The sequence below is a fragment of the Chenopodium album genome, chromosome 4 (genome assembly GCF_948465745.1).
Source record: "Chenopodium album chromosome 4, dcCheAlbu1.1, whole genome shotgun sequence".
Lineage (NCBI taxonomy): Eukaryota > Viridiplantae > Streptophyta > Magnoliopsida > Caryophyllales > Amaranthaceae > Chenopodium > Chenopodium album.
The window spans coordinates 50,301,509-50,323,183 of record NC_137837.1 but is presented as its reverse complement, the minus strand read 5'-3'; the positions used below and the strand labels follow the sequence as shown (position 1 = coordinate 50,323,183).

Genomic DNA, 21,675 nt, shown 5'->3' with positions numbered 1-21,675 from the left:
TGACGGCATGTAGCCACGTTCCTCATCCGGACGAGCTGGCTCCGGAAGGCATCTATACATCGCGCCAACGCCGTGACCACCTCGCGCGAAAACTGTCAGGAAAATAAAGTCAGTAAACATGCATAACATATATGGACAAAATTTGCAAATAAACAAGCTTACCCGAGTCTGGTGACGAGGAATCAACCGCTCCACAAAGCGCTCGCCCTCAGGAGCCGGAGGAATCATCTCCTTAATCGGCCCGTATGTCCCCTGATAGTGGATAGACATACGAGGTGGAACGAACTCAGCAGAATCACCCTGACAAAGCAAATCAAAATCAGTAAAGTATTACTTGGGGGCTACTTAACGAAGGTAAAAGCTGAAAATCCTCAGCAACGGCAGTAGCTCCTCCTCATAGCACCGCCCAGGGATCATGTAAGATCGCCAAGGGGTACCAGCTCCCTCTGACATGCTCACCAACCTCGCGGCCTTAATGTGACGTGGTGGAGGAGCAGGAACGACAAAGGTATCTGAGATAGGTCCCTAAGAAATAGCGACGCTCAGCAGAATACTGTGCGGCTAGCCCAGGGACTGCCAATTCGACCCACGGTTGGTATAACACATCAGGCTCCCGCAAAGAACGCCTATCAGACAAGAATCTATCGAAGGCATCACAAAATGTTCAAATAAGTAAAGAACCATACCGAGATGATCCAATCTCGGACATAGGAAGTGGACATCCCCACACGGCGGCTTCTCCAGGAAGCACTAACTGGAAACCTGCACGGCGATGGTCTCGCCAGCGTAGCTAAGGGAAAGTACTCGTAGAACCAGATCTACAAAAGGCAAAAATTATCAGCGAGTGCTAACTAAAGCTTAGAGTTAAACTTTACAGGGAATAAAGTGTACCTCTACAACCCTCCAAAAGCCGGTTTGAGCAACGTTTCCCGCGAAGGACCGATGTCGACACGAGTCCCGCAACGCTAGGATGAAATTAGCATAGGCCAAGCTGGCCCAGTCGTAAGTCCCGATCCGGTGTAGATCACGGACAGCAGGAAGGTAGTAAAGCAACGCCCTACTACCCTTGTTAGGGGAAAACATTCCTGACAGCAAGATAAGTGCAAAGATGCGCACCCGCTGCTCTCGGGTAGTCGCACCATCATCAAAAGCCGCTGCTAGAGTCGAGCGGCGAATCCCCCTAGCACTGAACTTAGTCGACTCCACCTCAGCTTGAGCTCGAATAGCTATCGGACCCAACAGCTCCTCGACCTCGGGAGAAAAGACGCTAATCTCGTTGTCGAACGGCAGAGCCACAAAGCTAAACTCAAGTCCCGTAATGAGACTGAAGTCGGTCGGAGTGACCATCATCTCACCCCAAGGGAAGTGGAAAGTGTTGGTGGTGTCCTAAAAGAACTCCACCAGAGCACGGACTACATGGTGACCCCCGCTAGAGGCAATCATGGCCTCTGAGGTCTCAAACAGTGCAGTTAGTCCGCAAGACTCCCATAGAAGTCTCGTCTCATCGTCTTTGGCGATGTACATCTTGTACAGGTCGCCTAAGCCGTCGCAACCAGAACCGTGACAACGTGTTCTCCCAACTGTGACGCCCCGTCTCAGCCTCTCAGAGATATGATGGACGGGAGAGAAGTACAAGGTCCGCTCATCCCACTCAGGGAGTCGGCCGAGCGAAGTGGACGGATCAGCGTCATCCTCTATAGGCTCGTGCTCCCGTCGAACGTCTTGGGACCGTGAACCATAGCCTTGCTGTCTAGCCATGTTACATTGTGCAGAATCATTATAAATTAAGGTTCTATGGTATCTAAGGTTCGCCTAGCGACATGATACTATGTTCGCAAAAAAAAAAAAAAAAAAAAAAAAAAAAAAAAAAAAAAAAAAAAAAAAAAAAAAACAGAGCACAAATTCAAATTGAGCATACATGACATTTTTCAAGCAATCAAACAATTTCTTGCAATACTATAGTAATTATTGTGACAAATTGGACAAGAATTGCTAGCAAAAACATCAAGAACAAGCCACATTGTCTTCCCAGCCTTAAGAGGTTCAACAATAGTGATTTGTTCGTTTCTTCACCAAATTGAGTCAAAGAAGTCTCAAATTACTCCCAAGACAATATATAAACATAATCAAGCAATTTCATGGCATAAAATTTGATAAACAAAGAGAATTTAGCAATTCTAATTTCGAATTTTCAAGAAATTCGTGAACAAATGCATGCGAAATTCATTAAAACCGGAGTGAGTTTGGAGGAAACTTACATAGATCGGGGAAATGGATGGAATAAGCTTTGATTTGCAACAAATTTGAGCGAATTCAGTTGAGAAACGAGCAAGAACGAATCAAATGAAGTTCTGAGAATTCTCGAAGCAGAAACGCGAACTACATCAGCGGAAATGAAGAAGAGAAGGGCATTTAAGGAAAACCCGACTCTAGCGCCAAGCGTCAGACCTTGGCGTCAGTCGATAAGGCTTAGCGCCTGGCGCTAGTTCTAGCGTCTGGCGCTACAGCCAGATAAGCGGCGCTAATGTTATTTCAGCGACGCCAGAACGTTCAGCCACTCAGTACGGTTGTTCCAACCTTTTGCAATATATTTTGGGTTCCTTGGTATGCCAGTTAGCCCCTCTAAGAAATTTGACGCAATTTTTAGTAATCGACTTGATTACAATTACATAAAGTGATCGACCTGATGAAAGATCGTCTCACTTAGCTTAAAGAGCCTAAGCATTGGCTCATCGCAAAAGGCACCAATATACTGGTTCATTCAGAAAGGCACCGACATACTGGTTCATTCAGCAAAAGGTACCGACATACAGGTTCAAAAGCAGCAGAAGCGCCGACGTACAGGCAAAGCGGAAACAAAGTTCAAGCGAGCTTTTAAAGATCAACAAGCGTGCATCTTTGGTAATTTTTCTTTGGAATATTATCGCAATAAATGAGGATAGCTTAAGCGAGGATAACTTCGGCAGCGTTCCCTAGCTTGCGGAGAGTTGTCACAAACAACTAGAAGGTCGTTTCAAGCGAAGCAATCTTTGATGGGGTTCTCTAGCTTGTAGAAGTCTATCATAGCGGAATTGGAGGCAGTGACAAGCGTAGCAGTCTTCAGGCGGCATTCTCTAGCTTGTAGGAGGTCGTCAAAAATACAAAAATTACAAAAATACAAGAATACAGTAGCAAATTGGTTACTTTCAGAGACGTGTGCTCGACGGTGCAAGATACGCGTTTCTTAACTCTTTTATCTGTTTTAACTAACGCTAGTTTGCAGGTATCGGCATTACAAGAGTGATTTAGGATCGCAGAACGTTCTGAATCATTCTCCGTCCCTATCGATACTTTGACTTTTGTTTTCGAAACTTGCGTTTCTCCAAACTCAGTCAAAGTGGGGGCTTCTGTAGACACCCATTTCTGTCTCCCCAAAACCAAACCCGGTGATGAGTACCTTTCACGTCGAATCATAATCAAATGAAGTGAAAGTGTGGAAAGTCTAGTGTTGCGGATAGTTTTAATTTCTTTTCTTTTCTCTCTATTTTTGAAAACCTATTTTTAGAAAACAGCCAATCCAGTTTGGTTGGTCCATGATATGGGTCCAATAGTAGTGTAGTTGGATAAGGCTTGAAAAGAGCTTTCCAACGATATATTATAAGCCTAATTCCGATGAATATTAAGGAAGTTATGGCCAAATTACTAAACTGGACCCAGTTTGAGCCTTATATGCGGCCCATTGATCTAGGGGAGGGCCTAATATGGGTTTATCATTCCTACTGCAATTAGGAATGGTTTTAGTCTTCTAGATTCTTCTAGAAGGTTCTTTTCGTTCCTAATTCAATTAGCATTGATAAATTAACTTTTGTTGACTTTTTAGAGTTTTAATCAGAATAAAAGAAAGTTTTTGAGGAAATTACGATTTTATCCTCCTGTACGGTTAATTTCTATCTGATTTTAGAAAACGCGTCAGAAATTTAATCAGCGCCAAACGCCAGTCTTTAGCGCCTGACACTAAGCTTGGCGCTAACCTTGTTTTTGCGCGTCAGAACTCTGTTTCGATTTTCTATCTTTTTGGCTGATTTTCTCTATAAATAGTCTTCTAAAAACTCCGTTTTCATTTACCAACTCTCATCAAGAAATTCTTGATATAAACTTCTCTCTCTTTTCTAAACTAGCCTTTTCTAAAATACAAAATTCTACACTCACAAGACCTAGATACACCTAGCATTATTCGAAGTTGCCTTCGCCCTAGACGTGAAAGGTTTTAATTTCTGAGGGTTTGGTCCCAAATATTGATTTCAATTATTTAATTTAATTGTTTTAACTATTATTTTCCTTGAAGTTACTAATGTGTGTATTTTTTTATTAGAAAGAGGTATGAGGCATCCAAGTAAGTGCTTTAATGGTTTTTATTGATGTTATTATGTTGAAATCATGCTTAGGTTGTTATTAGGATTCCTAGTATCATGTTAGGATGTTTTCCTTAATTTGATGTTTAGGGTGACAATAATAAATTCCTAGTATCATGTTTAGGGTAACTTTATTATCAAGTATGATTAAAAGTATGATGCTTTTTATGTTCTTCCTAATATTTATGATTGTTAGTATCATGTTAGGGTTAAAGCTTTGATTTAGATGCTTAGTGACATGCTAGGGTTTATTATTAATCTTATTAGTATCATGCCTATGATCTTGCTATTATTATGTTTTAACATTATTATGATTATTTTTATGATTTATGATTATTATAATTATTGTTATAATTATTATGATTATTGTTATTATCGTTATGTTGCTTGATATTTATTGTTATTGCTTGATCACGCCTTTTATGCATGTTTAAAGGGAATTAGTCCTTGCAATCACGCTTAATAAGATAATTAATAATCTTGTTTAGGGTTTATATGATTATAATTAAAGTGATCGCCAATAATAGATTTATTTGTGCATTAATATTCAACCAACATAGATAAACAGGTTTAGGGTTAATCCTATTGATTGCATGTTAGTCAGAAAGCGCACATGAATACGATCAGAATAAAGTAGAGTCCTATTATTAGGGCAGGTCAATCTCTTTTAGGTTGGATTTGTACCTTCATCCCCGAACTACCAGTCATGGTTCCAGACCTATTGGAGTTGACGATCTCCGGGATCGTTAAGGGGTGTAACCTTCACCCTGTGAACGGTTTACAAGTTCCTAAAACTTGTTGGCGATTCTTTTGCTCTATCTTCTTTCCCTTTGGACGCCACCGTACTTTAATGTATGATCACAGTGGGGTTCAAGCTAGGGGTAATGCTTGAAATATTCCCTACAATTACCAAATTACAATATAATAACTAGATATGCATGTTTATTTCCCAAGAAAAAATATTCAATTCATTTAGACCCAGGTTTAGGACCACGCTTCTTCAATGGTGGTTCTGAATCGACCCTACAAAACAAAATAATAACTTGTAAAAATGATTTTTTTTTAAAAAAAACTGTAAAACCTAAAAAATAACTGAAGTATAATAAATCTTTCAGCCATTGCAACTGTATTCTCCTTTTTTTCGAGCTTGTTTACTTCGTTTAAGATAAACTTTTTAAGGGAGAATAATCTTTAATCGACGAAATGGTAGGCATTAATTGAGTCAAAAATGACGAATGTTAGGGTTTATAAAGAAGAAGTAAAAATTAAATACATGCAAATATAATTAAAGCTAGAAAATGAAGTAGTTATGCGAATTATTCGGAAACGTGAAATTGAGTCGATAGTAATGGAGTGTAACTGATAAAAATGGAGTGAAAATGCAGAAAACGTGGGTGAGAAGAAGGAGGAGGAAGGTGGAACAATGGATGTGTTTGAAAAAAAGAAGCTATTTAAGGTTCGGGCCGCGCGCCGGCTGAACTTTAATAAACGGGCCGAGCGTGGGCCAATTAATAGAACGGACTCACATGAGTCCGTTCTACCCAATATTTTTCGTATCAGAATAGTACTTTTTAATTGCAAAATTGTCATCTTATATGCGCTGAAATCAATAGTCGCTATGCGCCGAGACTTTAGACATACAACCATCAAAAGTTATAGAATGGGAAATTGGGAATTCATGGGAGTTAATAATGTGGTACATGTTTGGATGACACATAAAAAGTAAAATGGGAGATAAGTAAAAATTCATGGAAATTTAAACTTCCCATAAAATATGGGAATTTAATTACTAATGACTTGGATTTTATTGGATACAACCTTCAATCTTGGTTGAAAGGTTGGGAACTTGACACATTGTCAACAAACAATAAACAATACGATCTTAAAACCTAAACAAGGCCAAAATTACACAAATACGAGGTTACGTAAAACTTTATAAAATTTAAAATCTATCAATCATTCATTCATCCTTTTTCATTAAACATCATCATGTAGCCTAAACATCATGTATAACGAAAACTAATACAACTAGGAAAACTAATCCTAAGTTCCTAATTTGTAAAGATAATGTTTTGCAATAAATATGATCTTCGTGCTCAACTATCTTCTTGTAACCGAATTATACTAACATTATATCCTACTTGATATCCGACGCCTAAATAACAAAAATATAATTAAAACTACTACCGATAGAAACTTCCGAGAGATGTATGATATGTCATCATCAATACACAATTACACAACAACTAAGCCCCCTTTTTAATCAATATTCATAGGATTTTCGACTTCCCATATTACCAATCAAAACACATTTAGAAAATTCCTAGGAATAATTGAGGAATTGATTTTCTATGAAATACAAATTCTTGTAGGAATTTAAATCCCATATCAACTAAACAATACTGTTAAACCAAAATTTAAAATTTTGTCTTTTGTGGACTTTGACTTTTTAAGAGAAGATCAAAAGCTTCACCCAATGTAGGGTGTTTGACCTATTAATACTAAAGAGTCCACGATGATGAATATAACACCGGACCCAATAAGCAGCCCACAATCAAGGAAAGATGTGGTCTTTAGTCACTTAAAGGTTAATTAAAAAGATATTGTTGTCGGCTTGCCGTCAAGAAGAAAAAAATTGTTTAGCGGTTGAAAGGAGATCATGGACATATTTTCAAGAGGCTTTTGCCTATGAACAGAGGAAGAATCTTTACAGAAAACACATCAACGAATCAAACAACAAAAGCTTTTCATTTTCTTTAAACTCTCTTAAGAATTTTCTTAGTTTTCCCTTCCTTAGTAGCAAGCGATAACTTAGGTGTAACACCCTAGAAATTCCTTTTATAAAATACATGCCCCAAAGTTTCCAAATTATGAAATAAAATTTATTCAAGATTGTTAAATAATTAAAAATAAAATTTTAATTAAAATAATTTTTTTTAAATTAATGAAATACCATAAATAATTCTTTCAAATTATTTAAATATGTTATGAAATACCAATTTAAATTAAAATACATATAAAAATACAGAGTATTACAGTCTACCCCCCTTTAAAAGAAGTTTCAACCTAAAACTTGGGTAACGAAATTCAAGCTTTTTTCCTCACTTTGTATTATATTGGTGTACTCTTTTGCCATACTTTTGCCTTTAATGTCTCCTTGAAATTAAAATAACTTGAAATAACCATTAAAAATGTGCAAAAAGCACACAAATAACGGAAAATATAGGGAAAAACGCGACATTCTTCCGCATTCTACCCCCCTTAAAGAAAATGAGTTACGTCCTCGTAACTCAACACACCTTAAAAAAAACTCGGGATATTTCTTTTTCATTTCATCCTTAGCTTCCCAAGTTGCTTCCTCATACTCTTGGTTAGACCATAGCACGTTGACAATCTTAACTTTCTTTATTGCGTGTACTACACACTTTATTGTCAAGGATCTTAACAGGTCTTTCCTCATAAGTTAAGATTTGATTTAACTCAATTGTTTCAAGTTGTAGCACATGTGACTTATCAGGGATATACCTTCTTAACTGAGATACATGAAATACATCATGTACTTTACTTAGCTCCATTGGTAAGGCCAACCTATAAGCTACTTCGTCTATCCTTTGCAATATTTCATATGGACCAATATATTTTGGGCTAAGATTTCCTTTCTTCCCAAACCTAATTACACCTTTCAGTGGTGACACCTTCAACAATACCTTGTCACCAACCTCAAACCCTTCCTCTCTACGCTTCAAATCTGCGTAACTCTTTTGGCGATCTTGCACCGCTTGAATTTCCTTTACTTGTTTAATTGTATCTTCGATCATTTGAGGCCTTAAAATCATTGTTTCACTTATGTCATTCCAACAAATTGGGCTGCGACACTTCCTTCCATATAATGCCTCAAATTGAGCCATGCTAATGCTTGCATGGTAGCTATTATTATAGGAAAATTCAATTAAGTCCAAGCTATCTTTCCATCCTCCTTAGAAGTCGATAAAACAAGCCCTCAACATGTCTTCCAAGGTTTTAATAGTCCTCTCAGTTTTCCCACTTGAGCCCCACTGTGATCAAACACTTAAGCATGGTGGCATCTAAAGGGAAGGAAGCTAGAGTAAAAGAGTCGCCAACAAGTTTTAGGAACTTGTAAACCGTTCACAGGGTGAAGGTTACACCCCTTAACGATCAAGGAGATCATTAACTCCAATAGGTCTGGAACCATGACTGGAAGTTCGGGGATGAAGGTACAAATCCAACCTAAAAGAGATTGAACTTGCCCTAAAAATAGGCCTCTACTTTATTCTTCTCGTATTCATGTGCGCTTTTTGACTAACATGCAATCAATAGATTAACCCTAAACCTGTTTAATCTATGATGGTTGAATATTAATGCACAAACAAATCTATTATTGGCGATCACTAGAATTATAATCATATTAACCTAAACAAGATTATTTATTATCTTATTAAGCGTGAATACAAGTAAAAATTCCCTTTAAACATGCATAAAAGGCGTGATCAAGCAATAAAAATAAAAATAACAATCAAGCAAGATAATAATAATCACCATAATCATAATCATGTTAAAAATAAAGCATAATAATATTAACAAGATCCTAGGCATGATATTAACAAGATTAATAACAAACCCTAACATTTCACTAAACAATAAAAATCAAGGCTTTAGCCCTAACATGATACTAACATGATATCAGAAAAGAAATGGAAAGCATCATAATAATATCAGAAATATTAGTTAATCCTAAACATGATACTAGGAAGCAATAAAACATCCTAACATGATACTAAGAATCAACAAAATATCTAAGCATGATTTCTACATCAAAATATAATTAAAGTAATTAAATCACTTACTTGGATGCCTCGTATCTCTTTCTAATAACAAAATACACGCGTTAGTAACTTCAAGGAAAATAAAAATCAAACAATTAAATTAAATAATTGAAATAGAAATTTGGGACCAAACCCTCAGAAATATTAAACCTTTCACGTCTAGGGCAAAGGCAACTTCAAACTTGGATAGGTGTGTCTAGAACTAATGTATGAGGAATTTTTTGAGAGGGATGATGTGTCTAATTTATATAGTATTTTACCCCTGTCCCCTGGTCATAATTAGTAGTGTTTTTGGCTCTTTAGAGCCACTTTTATTACTAATTGGTGTTTTCTAGTGTTTTCGTAGATTTGCTTGAGTATTGTAAGAAATTTCATTTTTGGAGCATTTTCCCGGGTTTTCATGGAGCAACTACAGACATTGGAGGAGCACGACCGTTTTTGAAGCCCAAGTCCGGTTAGAGTTATCAAGCCGGTGATTAAGGGCTCGGTATATGTGATACCGGGGAATTTGGAACAAGTATTCAAGACCCGAAGAGGAAATCCGGATTGGGCCGAAGAATCAAAGCCCAATCAAAGTCCAAGCCTCGAGGAAGAACCGGGCCCGATCGGGCAAGCCTTCGCTCGATTAGGCGGGCGCGCAATTATATGTTGCTAGAAAGGCTAAGACGTGCCCGATCGGGTGAGCATTAGCTCGATCGGGCGGCCCTTCGCCCGATCAGGCGCGTGTTTCTAGGGAGACTTCTTCGCCGAATTCTTAGTTTCTAATTAGGAGTGTTTTTAGAGTTTGTTTAAGTACGATTTAGTACTATATTTTTGTTTTACCTCTTTTCTTAGACTTTCACTCACTACTTAGATTATTTCTCTCTCTAGATTTCTCTCAACTTTTACTCTTGTTCTTGACTCAACTTTGTAGTTCCATTGATTTTGGTGACGATTTCTTCTTTATTAATTTCAGCAATTTTATTCCTTTATTCCCTTACGACTTGTTTAATTGCTTTATTTAGTTTAGATTTAATTATGTGTGAGTAGTTTATGGGGATCCAATAAATAATATGAAGGGGTACTTTATGATTGTTGATTGTCAATGCTTAATTATTTTCCTATTGATTGATTTAATGCTATGCAATTAGATTAGGTCTGGTGTAATTGTATGAGTTTAGCAATATTGATTCGAGATTCGAGAGATGAGAATTGATGTTTAGGCTTAATTTCTATAGGCGGACTAATTTATAAATGGTTAAGTCGAGATTCGAGAGATGAGATTTAATACCGGTAAATTAACTCCGTGATTTTAATATGTAGCGAAAGCCCTTTATGATCTAATTAATTGATGCATTGATGATTGATTGTTATGTTTTACCTTGAAATATTGTTTATTGGTGAACCTATGCCCTAGGCTTTTATTTCATTGATTTTCTTCCTACTTTATTCCTTCCCACTTTTACTCTTAGTAGTTTAGTTCCCTTTTATAATAACAATTTGGTTACTTGATAATTTAGATTATTTTGATTAATTAGGAATAAATTAACTCGTTTCCCAGTGGTTCGACCCTTCTTCCCTATCTACGTAGTTAGTGGATTTAGGTATTATTTTTGATTGGGTGATTACAACTTGAGCCTGTTAAGGGAAGGTTTAGAAAAAGAATAGAGATGGAGAATGCTTCTAGATTTTAGAGAGAGAATAGAGAGAGATGATGGTTTTGAATGATGAAAAACGGGAAGATACGACCCCTATTTATAGAAAAAATAGTTCGGAATCAAATCATGTCATATTCGGAATAAAATACGTCCTGTCGTTTCCTCCTGTCGCCAACGACAAGAGTTAGCTCCATACGACAAGAGCAACACCAAGCGGCAGATGTTCGCGCCAGGCGACAGCTTTGTCGTCTCACGCTAAGTCAAAATTAAAACGCGCTTTGTGTGCGGAATCATCTTCTTAATACGATTAAGCAGCTAATTCTGCGTTAAGCAGGTTAAAATCATATTTGTGACAAATCACATATTTTATTCAAAATAAAACTCTTTAAAATATAATTATCAATCCTAATCTTATTAAAATTAATAAGAACCTTCTAGATATTTCTAGAATATTAAAATTAATCCTCATAACTTTAGAAATAATAATTTATAGGCCCTCCTCTAGATCATTGGGTCACACGTAAAATCATTTTGGGTCAAATCTAATTTAATCCATAACTTCCTCTTTATTCATCGGAATTAGACTTATAATATATCGTTGGAAAGCTCTTTTCGAGCCCAATCCAACTACACTACTATTGGACCCTTATCATGGACCAAACTAAATTGGACTGGCTATTTTCATAAATAGAGTAAAAGAAGAAATATTTTTGAAAATAGAAAGAGAGATATTTTAATAAAAACATCCACATCACTAGACTTTTCACACTTTCACTTTGTTCGAAATGACATGAAAGGTATTCATCACTAGGTCTGGTTTTGGGGAGACACATTTGGTTGTCTACAGTGGCAGGGTGAAATATTGTACTCATCTTTAGTGTTGTACAAAAATTTTCCTGCACACTCTCCTAGAACTTTGAAAGGAACCTAGAATCTCTATCAGACACAATACCCTTTAGAACTTCATTTAACCTCATTACAAGGGAATAAACACGTCGTCAAGTGCCTAACCCTAAATCAAAGAAGACTTATATAACCTAAATGAACCAAATACAAGTATAAGGCAAGCGAAGGGTCGAATCGCAGGGAGAAGCTAAATACTACGATCACTACTAATCAATTAAGCTATCTCGGGACGAAGAGCGAAATTATCTAAGAGATTAAAGCTAAGAGTGAAATGAACTAGAGACAATATAAAGAGAACACAAAGGGAAATATGTAGATGTAGGTTTCACTTGAACATGCAATAACATGGGAACAAATCGATAATGAACTAAACATGCATGAATATTGATATAAGGGGTCCAATCTAGCCACCTTTAGGGGTCAATTGGCATCTCCTAACATAACCTCTATGATATGACATTAGAACCATATATTGGGAGGTGCAATCAAGTAGCAATCAACACTACAAGATAACAGGTAAATGTCGCTTCTTGGCGAAGTAAAACTTTTTCTTATAACATGGTTAATATTTTTTGCCGAATGGTTTTTGATGAATTTCCTTGTTTTGGACGACTGCAGACTATGCTGCGTGTGAGCGGTCTCAAATGGGCCACTCAATGAGAAGACTAAGGAGGTAAAGGCAGCGAATGCTCGGGCCGCCTCTACTCTAGACAAAGCTCAGTTTGAGATTGCTGAAAATGAGATTCTGACACTTGATATGTTGTATTCCCAAGAGTCGGCAAATCTGCAAAACCAGCAGAACTTGGACGTAGCAAAGCAGCGGGTGAAGGAGCTCCAGGAGCAAGTCAAGGGCCTTGAGGAGAAGCTGAAGACTCTAAAGGAGGCGGAATCAAGGGCGTCTAACCTAGGTGAGACGGTCAAGAGACTCCGAGGGCGGTTGAGCAACCAGGAGACCCAACTCCGGACCAAGTATAGGTCCTTGATGGAGGAGGAGAAACAGACCTTGGTCAAACAAATGATGGACGATAATGAGGTCATCATGTGTGAAGCCTGGGCATCTGTTCAGCCGTCTACCAATTATCAAACTTGGAAGACCCTGTTTGATAAGGCAAACGACGAGTTCAATGCCCAACTCCTCAGGGAAGCTAAAGAGGCGGCTGCCCAGAATGCCTCCGAGGAGTCCATCTCGTCTAGCGGCTCGTCTTCTGGGGACAAGGAGGAAGATCAGGAGGGAGATGAAGAATCAAAGGAGCATGCGTCGGAGGACAGGGCGGATGCCAATGCTGAGAAGCTCCCCTGATCTTTAAGCTTTATGTTTTTTCTTTCTGCGGCCGAATGGCCAGTTATTTTGCTTTTCCGGCCTGCATGCCGAGTGATTAATGTATCTTTAATCGACCAAGGGGTCGGGTGATTTGACAATTTCTGGCTTTGCCAGTTAACATTTTTAGTCGTCAATTTTGACGGCTGTATTTTTATGAAGCATTCGGTTTTTTGACCGGTTTTATTTATATTGGTCTTTATGCTTTTAAATTTTCAAAACTTCCAATTTTTTTGCATAGAATTTTGGCTAAGTATTTTAACCTGTATAGTATGCGAATGCTCTTGCCCCTGGTCGGATGTCGCTTGGTTTCGGTTTAGTGGATTGATTAACTTAGAAATTTTTATACTTTAAAGAGTATGAATGGTTTCTGAGTCAATAAATCACTATGGTGATTGCCCCAAACCAAGCGGCAGACGGCCATATAGAGCAAAAGGTTCTATAAATGTATCAGGCCAAAGGCCTCGAGTAATATGGAAAATTTGCTAAGTTTTTAAACTTAACATTTTAATTAAGAAAATATTGGTCCGCCTGCCTTGCCCCATAGCAAGGACAGGCGGTAAGATAACCTCTAATCCTAAAACAGTGGCCGTCATCTGTTTGTACTAGAACAGGCGGAAGACTTGGTGCTTTTTAGATTTTAAGTTAGAATAAATCAAACAACTGCGAGCGTTGCCTTAGCGCATTCGGTAGGGCCGCTTGTTGTTTTCGTATAGCAATGTGCAACCCAAATGGGAGATGCTTCTCCTCGACGAATTCGCCCGAATGGACGTCGCTGGTTGCCTGACTCATGTTGGAGCAAACAGTCATACTCATGTTGGAGCAGACGGTAGTTTAAATAATATGCATCCGGCCATTGGCCTCGGTTAAAGAAGTGAATAGCCACTAAGTCATTTACTTAGCTTAAAATAAAAGATAACTAAGTTAAAGGCTTAGTTTTTTATCCGACCATTGGCCTCTCGTCACTTGGACATTAGCTACTAAGTTATTAACCTAGCTTAAGGATAAGTTTAAGGCCGACTGCTTTGGTGCAGTCGGGTTCTCTTTTGGGCGTCTGGTGTTGGGGAAGACGATCCCGATATTATATTTAGATTAAGAATGTGCTTAGCTGTCTGCCTATTGGGCAGGCGGTAGCTCGTAGAATCTCGTTGTTGGCCGTCTTCATATTGAGCAGGCGATACTCCAACGTCGCTATTAAAACTTTTCGTCCGCCTACACATTGTGCAGTCGGTACCATAGGGGGTAAGTAGGATCCGCCAGCACATAGTGCAGGCGACATCCTTCATTGTTATGAGCATGGTCTTTCTGTACTTTGTACAGCCGGTGCTCGAAATAAAGAAAAGAAAATAAAGACAAGTATGAAATGAAGACAAAATTTCATTAACAAGTCAAAAAACTTTACAAAATTTCAAAAGTAATACTTTTTAAAGTTATTTACATTCCAGGTTCTAGGCAGCCTCCTGTTGTCTGGTGTTTCCAGGCGGTAGGTGCCATCTCTTACTTCTTCATAGCTACGGTAGGGGCCTTCCCAATTTGGGGTTAACTTACCTTGTTCATTCGCCCTACCGACTGCCTCCATTTTCCGTAACAAAAAATCCCCAACTTTTAAAGGACGCTTGTGTACTCTTTTGTTGTACGCTCGAGTCATTCTCAGACGGTAGATCTCATGGCACAAGGCAACATTGCCCCTGCGCTCTGGAAGTGAATCCAATGCCAAGCGCATGGCCTCCCTGTTCTCCTCTTCATCATATATCATAATCCGAAGAGTCGGCTCATAGTGTTCAATAGGCAAGACAACTTCTGCCCCGTACACCATGAGGAATGGGGTCTCACCAGTCGGCCCTTTTGCGGTTGTTCTGATGGCCCAAAGGACGTGTGGTAATTCATCCGCCTATAAGCCTCCAACTCTCTCAATCTTCTTTTTAATGCCATTTGAGATTAATTTGTTGAAAGCTTCAACTTGGCCGTTTGCTTGGGGTCGGCCGACTCATGCAAAATAATTGGAGATCTCCTGATCTCCTAACCAAGTATTCAAGTGAGGAGTCTCAAACTTAGGACCATTGTCAAAAACCATATACATAGGCACCCCAAAACGAGTGATGATATTCTTCTAGGTAAAGGAAATTACGTCCTTTGTCTTGATTTTTTTACTGCCTCTACCTCTACCCATTTAGTAAAGTAATCCACAACCACTAAAATGTAGCGCCTGCCGCCTGGAGCAATCGTATATGGACCCAGAATGTCCATGCCCCATTTAGCAAACGGTACAGGACTGTGGATGGCCGTCAGGTCAGTGGCCTGACGATGGATCAGCTTGCCAAACTTTTGACACTTGTCAAATTTTTTAACCATCTACATAGCATCTGACTCTAGGGTCGGCCAGAAGTAATGTCACCTGGCCCTGACAACTAAGGATCTGCCGTCTACATGAGAGGCGCAGTATCCGGCATGCAATTCTTCGAGGATTTCTTGCCCCCTTTCTAGGGTCACACACTTCAAAAGAGGCTTAATGAAACCTTCTTTGAAGAGCTCTACTTGCGTTATCTCAAAGTTCGCAGCCCGTTTTCTCAACACGACCGCCTCTGGAGGTGAATCTGGGAGGGTGCCGTCTGTTAGGTATGCCCTGATGTTATCCATCCAGGTGGAGCTTCGGTTAAGTACTCTAATTGGGTCTTCATCAGATATACTTCTCTTTTCTAGGACTTCCCAGAAGACTGACCGAGGCGTTTCACATGAGGCGGATGAGGCCAGTTTGGACAGGGCATCCGCCTGATTATTTTTTTATCTGGGCAGTTTGCTTTACTTGAAGTCTTCAAGTCTCCCAGCTTCAGTCTTGACCGCCTGCAAGTATTTGATCATAATCGGATGGGTGGCTTCATAGACACCATTATATTGGCTTACGACCAATCGAGAGTCAGAGCAAGCGTCAATTCTTGTTGCCCCAACCGCCTTGCACATTCGAATGCCGGCTAACAGGGCTTCATACTCGGCCTCATTATTTGAGGCCTGGAACTTGAACCATAGTGCATATTCATATTTTTCCCCCTTAGGAGACTGACAAATTACGCCTGCACCACAACCGTTGATCGTGGAGATTCCGTCCACATACACTTTCCAAACCTGATTGATATGATCCGGCTCAGCTGGCCTTGTCATTTCAACAATAAAGTCGACGAATGCTTGCCCCTTTATTGCCTTCCTTGGTTCGAAAGTGATTTATAGTCCCTGTAGTTCAATAGCCCATTTGAGCATTCGACCAGAAGACTCCAGGGTTTTCATTGCCGCTTGATCGGTTGGTTAGTGTAGACCGTGACCAGATGCGCCAAGATGTATGGTTTCAACTTCTTAATAGCCATGAAAAGGGCGAGACCAAAATTAACAACCATGGGGTACCGAAGCTTGCGTTTCTAAGAACGTGGCTTATAAAGTAGACCGGGAACTGGATGTCGTCTCTTTCAAGTAAGAGTGCAGCACTGAGGGCATAATCTGAAACTGCCAAATACATATAGAGCAATTCTTAGGGCAAGGGACTGACCAACCTTGGCAAAGAGTGCAGATGCATTTTTAGCTTTTGGAAGGCGGTTTCAGCATCCTCCCCCCATTTAAATTTAGTCTTCTTCCCGATCGTCTGGAAGAAATAGAGGCACTTGTCACATGACCGACTGAGAAATCTTCCCAGAGCTACCAGACAACCGGTTAATTTTTGAACTTCCTTTACAAAACGGGGCGACTGCATGTTGATTACAGCCTATATTTTTCAGGGTTGGCCTCTATCCCCCTTTGGTTAATCAAGAATCCGAGAAACTTCCCAGACTCAACACCGAAGACACACTTTTTTAGATTAAGCATGACCTTGTGCCGCCTGAGTGTGGCGAATGTTTCTCGGAGGTCAGACAGGTGATCCGCATGCTGTTTGGATTTGACTATCATATCATCAATGTATGCCTCTACATTCCTCCTTATTTGATTAAGGAAGACTATATTAATCATTCGTTGGAAAGTAGCAGGCGCATTCTTCAAACCAAACGGCATCACATTGTAATAGAATAACCCCTGATTAGTGACAAATGTCGTCTTTTCTTAATCCTTTTTCCACAGGGGAATCTGATGAAAGCCTGAATAGGCGTCCATAAAACTCATCAGGGCATGTCCGGCTGTAGAGTCGACCAGACTGTCGATCTTTGGAAGTGGATAACTATCCTTCGGACATGCTCTGTTCAAGTTAGTGTAATCTACACACATGCACCAGGTGCCATTCGGCTTCTTTACAAGCACAACATTCGCAACCAGTCAAGGAAGCTACATGGCCGAATGAACCCAGCGTCTAACAGGTTTTTAACTTCGGCGGCTGCCGCCTGACTTCTTTCCTCGCCATGGTTTCTTTTCATTTGCCGAATGGGCTTCTTTTTGGGATCCACAGCGAGTTTGTGGATAACAAGATCCGGGATGACGCCTGGCATCTCCTCCACTTCAAAGGCAAAAATGTCCTTGAATTCTTTCAAAAGTTGGAGCAGACTTGTGCCCAACTTAGCAAAAGTAGCCGTCCCCACCTTAAAAGTTCGCTTTGGACGGCTGTCGTCCAGAGGAATATCAGTGTGTTCACTAGCCGGCTGGGGACGGAGGTCGTCTGACCGTTCCCCGGTAAGTGATTGCTATTGCTTTTCTTTTTTGACCACCACTAGCGGATTAGGCTTTCATTTCTTAACCACTGGTTGGGCCGGATGGTCATCCTTGACCCCATCAAGATCAATTGGCTCTTTCCCCTGTACGGCTGCAGCTGCCGCACGCTTGACGTCCGAGAGATAGCATTCTCGAGCCGTCTTCTAGTCCCCGTTCAAGGAGCCAACAGTTCCATCATCCCTCTCATACTTGACAAGCATGAGGGCTGGAATGATGACTGTCTTACACTCGTTAAGAGTGGGGTGGCCAAGGATGAGGTTGTAGGCGGTCAACTCTTCGACCACCAGGAACCGGATGGTCATGTGCTGACCGCTACCTTTTTCTCCCAGTCGGATGGGCAAATCAATGCGTCCGACTAGATGCGCAACTCCTCCCCCAAAACCCACAAGGGGATGGGAGAAATTCATCATACTGTCCGGCCTGTATTTCAGGTTGGATAGACATTTGTAGCTAACGATGTTTGAGGAGCTTCCTGTTTCAATTAAGATGCGACCAACTAATTGGTTGGCCACTTTTAATTCTATGACCACAGAGTCATCATGCAGCCGACGGACTTTGCCTTTATCCTTTTCGGTGATGATGATTTCAGGGAAGGCGAATGTGCTAGCCGCCTGTCCCTCATCAACAGAATGGACCATCCTTCTCATATAATCCTTGTTTCCCCGCATGGTTGGACCACCACCGGCGAATCCGCCTGCTATCGTATAGACCGGTTCCTCATCCGTTTCAGAGCTGATAGCAGGCTTGGGAGTCTTTTTGCTTAACTTCCCAAGATTCAATTTGGAAGCCACTTTGGACTTCACATAGGATTTCAGCGCTCCTTTGTCGGCCAAACGGTCAAGCTCCCGCTTGAGGCTGAAGCAGTCGTTGGTGTCATAGCCGACATCCTCATGGTAGTGACAGTGTTTGTTCTTGTTCCGATTTTCAGTGGAACCTTTCATAGGAGTCGGCTTTTCAAGAGTCAGTCGATCCTTAATCTCCATGAGGATGGAGTAGCTGTCCTTGTGGAACTCGTACCTTGGAACGTACGGCTTCCACTCTTTCTTTTTCTTCTGGGCCGGCTGATCGGAGTTATCTACCGCCCAGATTTGTGTTTTCTTTTTACTCTCTTCTGGTTTTAGAGACGGCTGAGCAGGCCGACTCTCTTTCTGCCGGTTAGACTTCTTAGAGTCCGACGGCTTATTAGAGGAGCAGAGCTCAGTCGCCTTTATATAAGCATCCGCCTCTGATGTATCCATTTTATATAGTATTTTACCCCCGTCCCTTGGTCATAATTAGTAGTGTTTTTGGCTCTTTAGAGCCACTTTTATTACTAATTGGTGTTTTCTAGTGTTTTCGTAGATTTGGTTGACTTTTGCAGGGATTTATGTTTTTGGAGTATTTTCCCGAGATATTTAGGAGCAATCACGAGCACTGGAGAAGCACGACCAGATTTTATAGCCCAGGGCCGGTTGGAGCCATCGAACCGGTGATTAAGGGCTCGGTAGAGGTGATACCGGGGCGTTTGGACCGAGTATTCAAGACCCAAAGAGGAAACCCAGATTGGCCCGAAGAATTGGAGCCCAATCGAAGTCCAAATATTGGCCCAAATGATCCGCCCGGCCAAAAAGGCTGGCGCCCGGAGGCGCGCCCGGCCGGGCGGGAGGAGCGCCCGGTGACGCGCCCGGCCGGGCGCGAGATAGCTATTAAAGATAAAAAGGCGCGCCCGATCGGGCGGTGCCTCGCCCGATCGGGCGCGTGTTTATCTAGGAAACAATTAGAGTCGTTTTAATTTGTTTTAGTTTAGGATTTTTGTACGGAGTATAAATACTCCTCCGTAATACGATTTTAGGACGACTTCTTTTCTCTTAATCCTTTCTCCTAGACTTTCTCTCTCTACTTAGTTTTCTCTCTCTTAATCTCTCTCTAAACCTTTGTTAATATTTCTTTAATTAATTCCAGAATTGTTTTGGTAACGATTTCTCTTCCCTTAATCTTAGTTCTTTATTTTATTCTTTTGATCATGATTTATTTCATTGCTTTGCTTAGTTTATATTTAATTATGTGTGAGTAGTTTAATTTCTAGGGTTTATGGGGATCTAATAAATAATATGAAGGGGTAATTTATTGTTGTTAATTATCAATGCTAGATTAATTTCCTATTGATTGATTTAATGCTCTGTGACTGGATTAGGCCTATCTTTTATGCATGAGTTTGACAATATTGATTCAAGAATCGAGAGATGAGAATTAATGTTTAGATCTAGTTTCAATAGGCAGGTTAATTTATAAATGGTTAAGTCAAGATTCGAGAGATGAGTTCTAATACCGATAAATTAATTGTGTGATTGTAATAAGTAGCGAGAGCCCTTTACAATCTGGTTAATTGATGCATTGATGATTGACTGTTATTGATTATTGGTATTGCATGATAATTTCTTATTGAATTGTTTTAATGTTTTACAATTGCGGCTTGTAAAAGTATAGCAATATTAAATTGATGAATCGAGCAGATGTTAATTTGATATTAAAGGCTATTTTCGATAAGAACTTAGATCTAGTAAATTGCGAGAGCCTGTTAGGTCTATGTTGGTTAATAAATTGCGAGAGCCTGTTAATCATGTTATCTATGCAATGTCAATGATTGATTACCCTACTTTACCCCGGAGTACTATTTATTGGTGAACCTAACCCTAGATCCCTTTATATATTGTTTTCTCCCTACTCTTATTCTTTGTAGTTTAGCTTCTTATTCATTCATAAATATTGGTTACTTAAATAATTTAGATTATAATAATTAATTGGAAGTAAAAAGACTTGTTTCCCTGTGGAGATCGACCCTACTTCCCTATCTACCTTAGTTAGTGATTTAGGTATTTATTTTTGATTAGGGGATACGACTTTACCCTGTCAAAATTTGGCGCCGTTGCCGGGGAAACGGTTTTATTTTTATTTCTGATTATTTTTGTAGTCTAGATTATTTCCCTTTTTGTCTCAGAGAGCGTTAGTTCTCTGAGACAAATCTCATATTTGCTTCTAGTTTTTGTTTATGCCCAGGTGTTCCAGATCAGGTTACATCCCATTCGATCCTGAGATCGAACGTTCCTTCCATAGACAGAAAAACTTCTACAAGCAAATCCAGGCGGATTCTGGTGATACTAACAATAATCACCGCGATCCTCCAACTGATTCTAGCGATTTAGAGACATCATCAGACACAGAATCAGAGATGGCGGCTCCAAAGAAACTTAGTGATTATTCACAACCAAAGCTTACGGATTTTCCACATCTCACCCCCACTCCGGCTCTTGATGGGGTTCAATTTGAAATTAAGCCTCAATTTATAACGATGATAGAGAGGAAGCAATTCAGTGGAGCCAAGGGTGAAGACCCGAATCTTCACATTGCCGACTATTGTCAATATTGCAACACCATAAGGCAAGCCGGGGTCACTCAAGACCAAATCAGGGAGATTCTTTTTCCCTTCTCTTTAACTGGAAAAGCTAAATTGTGGTTTAATGGTTTAAATAGAACTACGCTTGGTATATCTGACTGGGAAACTCTTGTTTTGAATTTCTATAACAAGTATTATCCTGAGAGAGAACAGCAGTACTACGAAGTGCGATTCAGAACTTTGCCCAAGAAGCCGATGAGTCTTTATATGAGGCTTGGGAGAGGTTTAAGGACTTACAAAGAGAATGCCCTCACCATAATTTAGCACAATGGCAGTTAATCCAAGCCTTTTATAACGGCATTGGAAATTCTTCTAGAATAATTTTAGACTCTGCAGCTAGTGGGAGATTTATGAATCTTGATGTTGATGATGCAGGTCAGGTTATTGAAGATATGGCGATACACAATTCCCAATATGGGAATCCCAGAGGATTTGCTAATAAGGGGAAACATAGTGTCGACTCTGT

The 21,675-nt window shown here is 39.9% G+C and overlaps 1 non-coding gene across 1 annotated transcript; it reads right to left on the bottom strand.

Annotated features, from left to right (window-relative positions):
* Nucleotides 1-21,364: 21,364 nt before the first annotated feature.
* Nucleotides 21,365-21,471, bottom strand: LOC145629577 (small nucleolar RNA R71). Its single transcript, XR_014111742.1, has one exon. It is a non-coding gene; the product is annotated as a small nucleolar RNA R71 (small nucleolar RNA).
* Nucleotides 21,472-21,675: the final 204 nt, after the last annotated feature.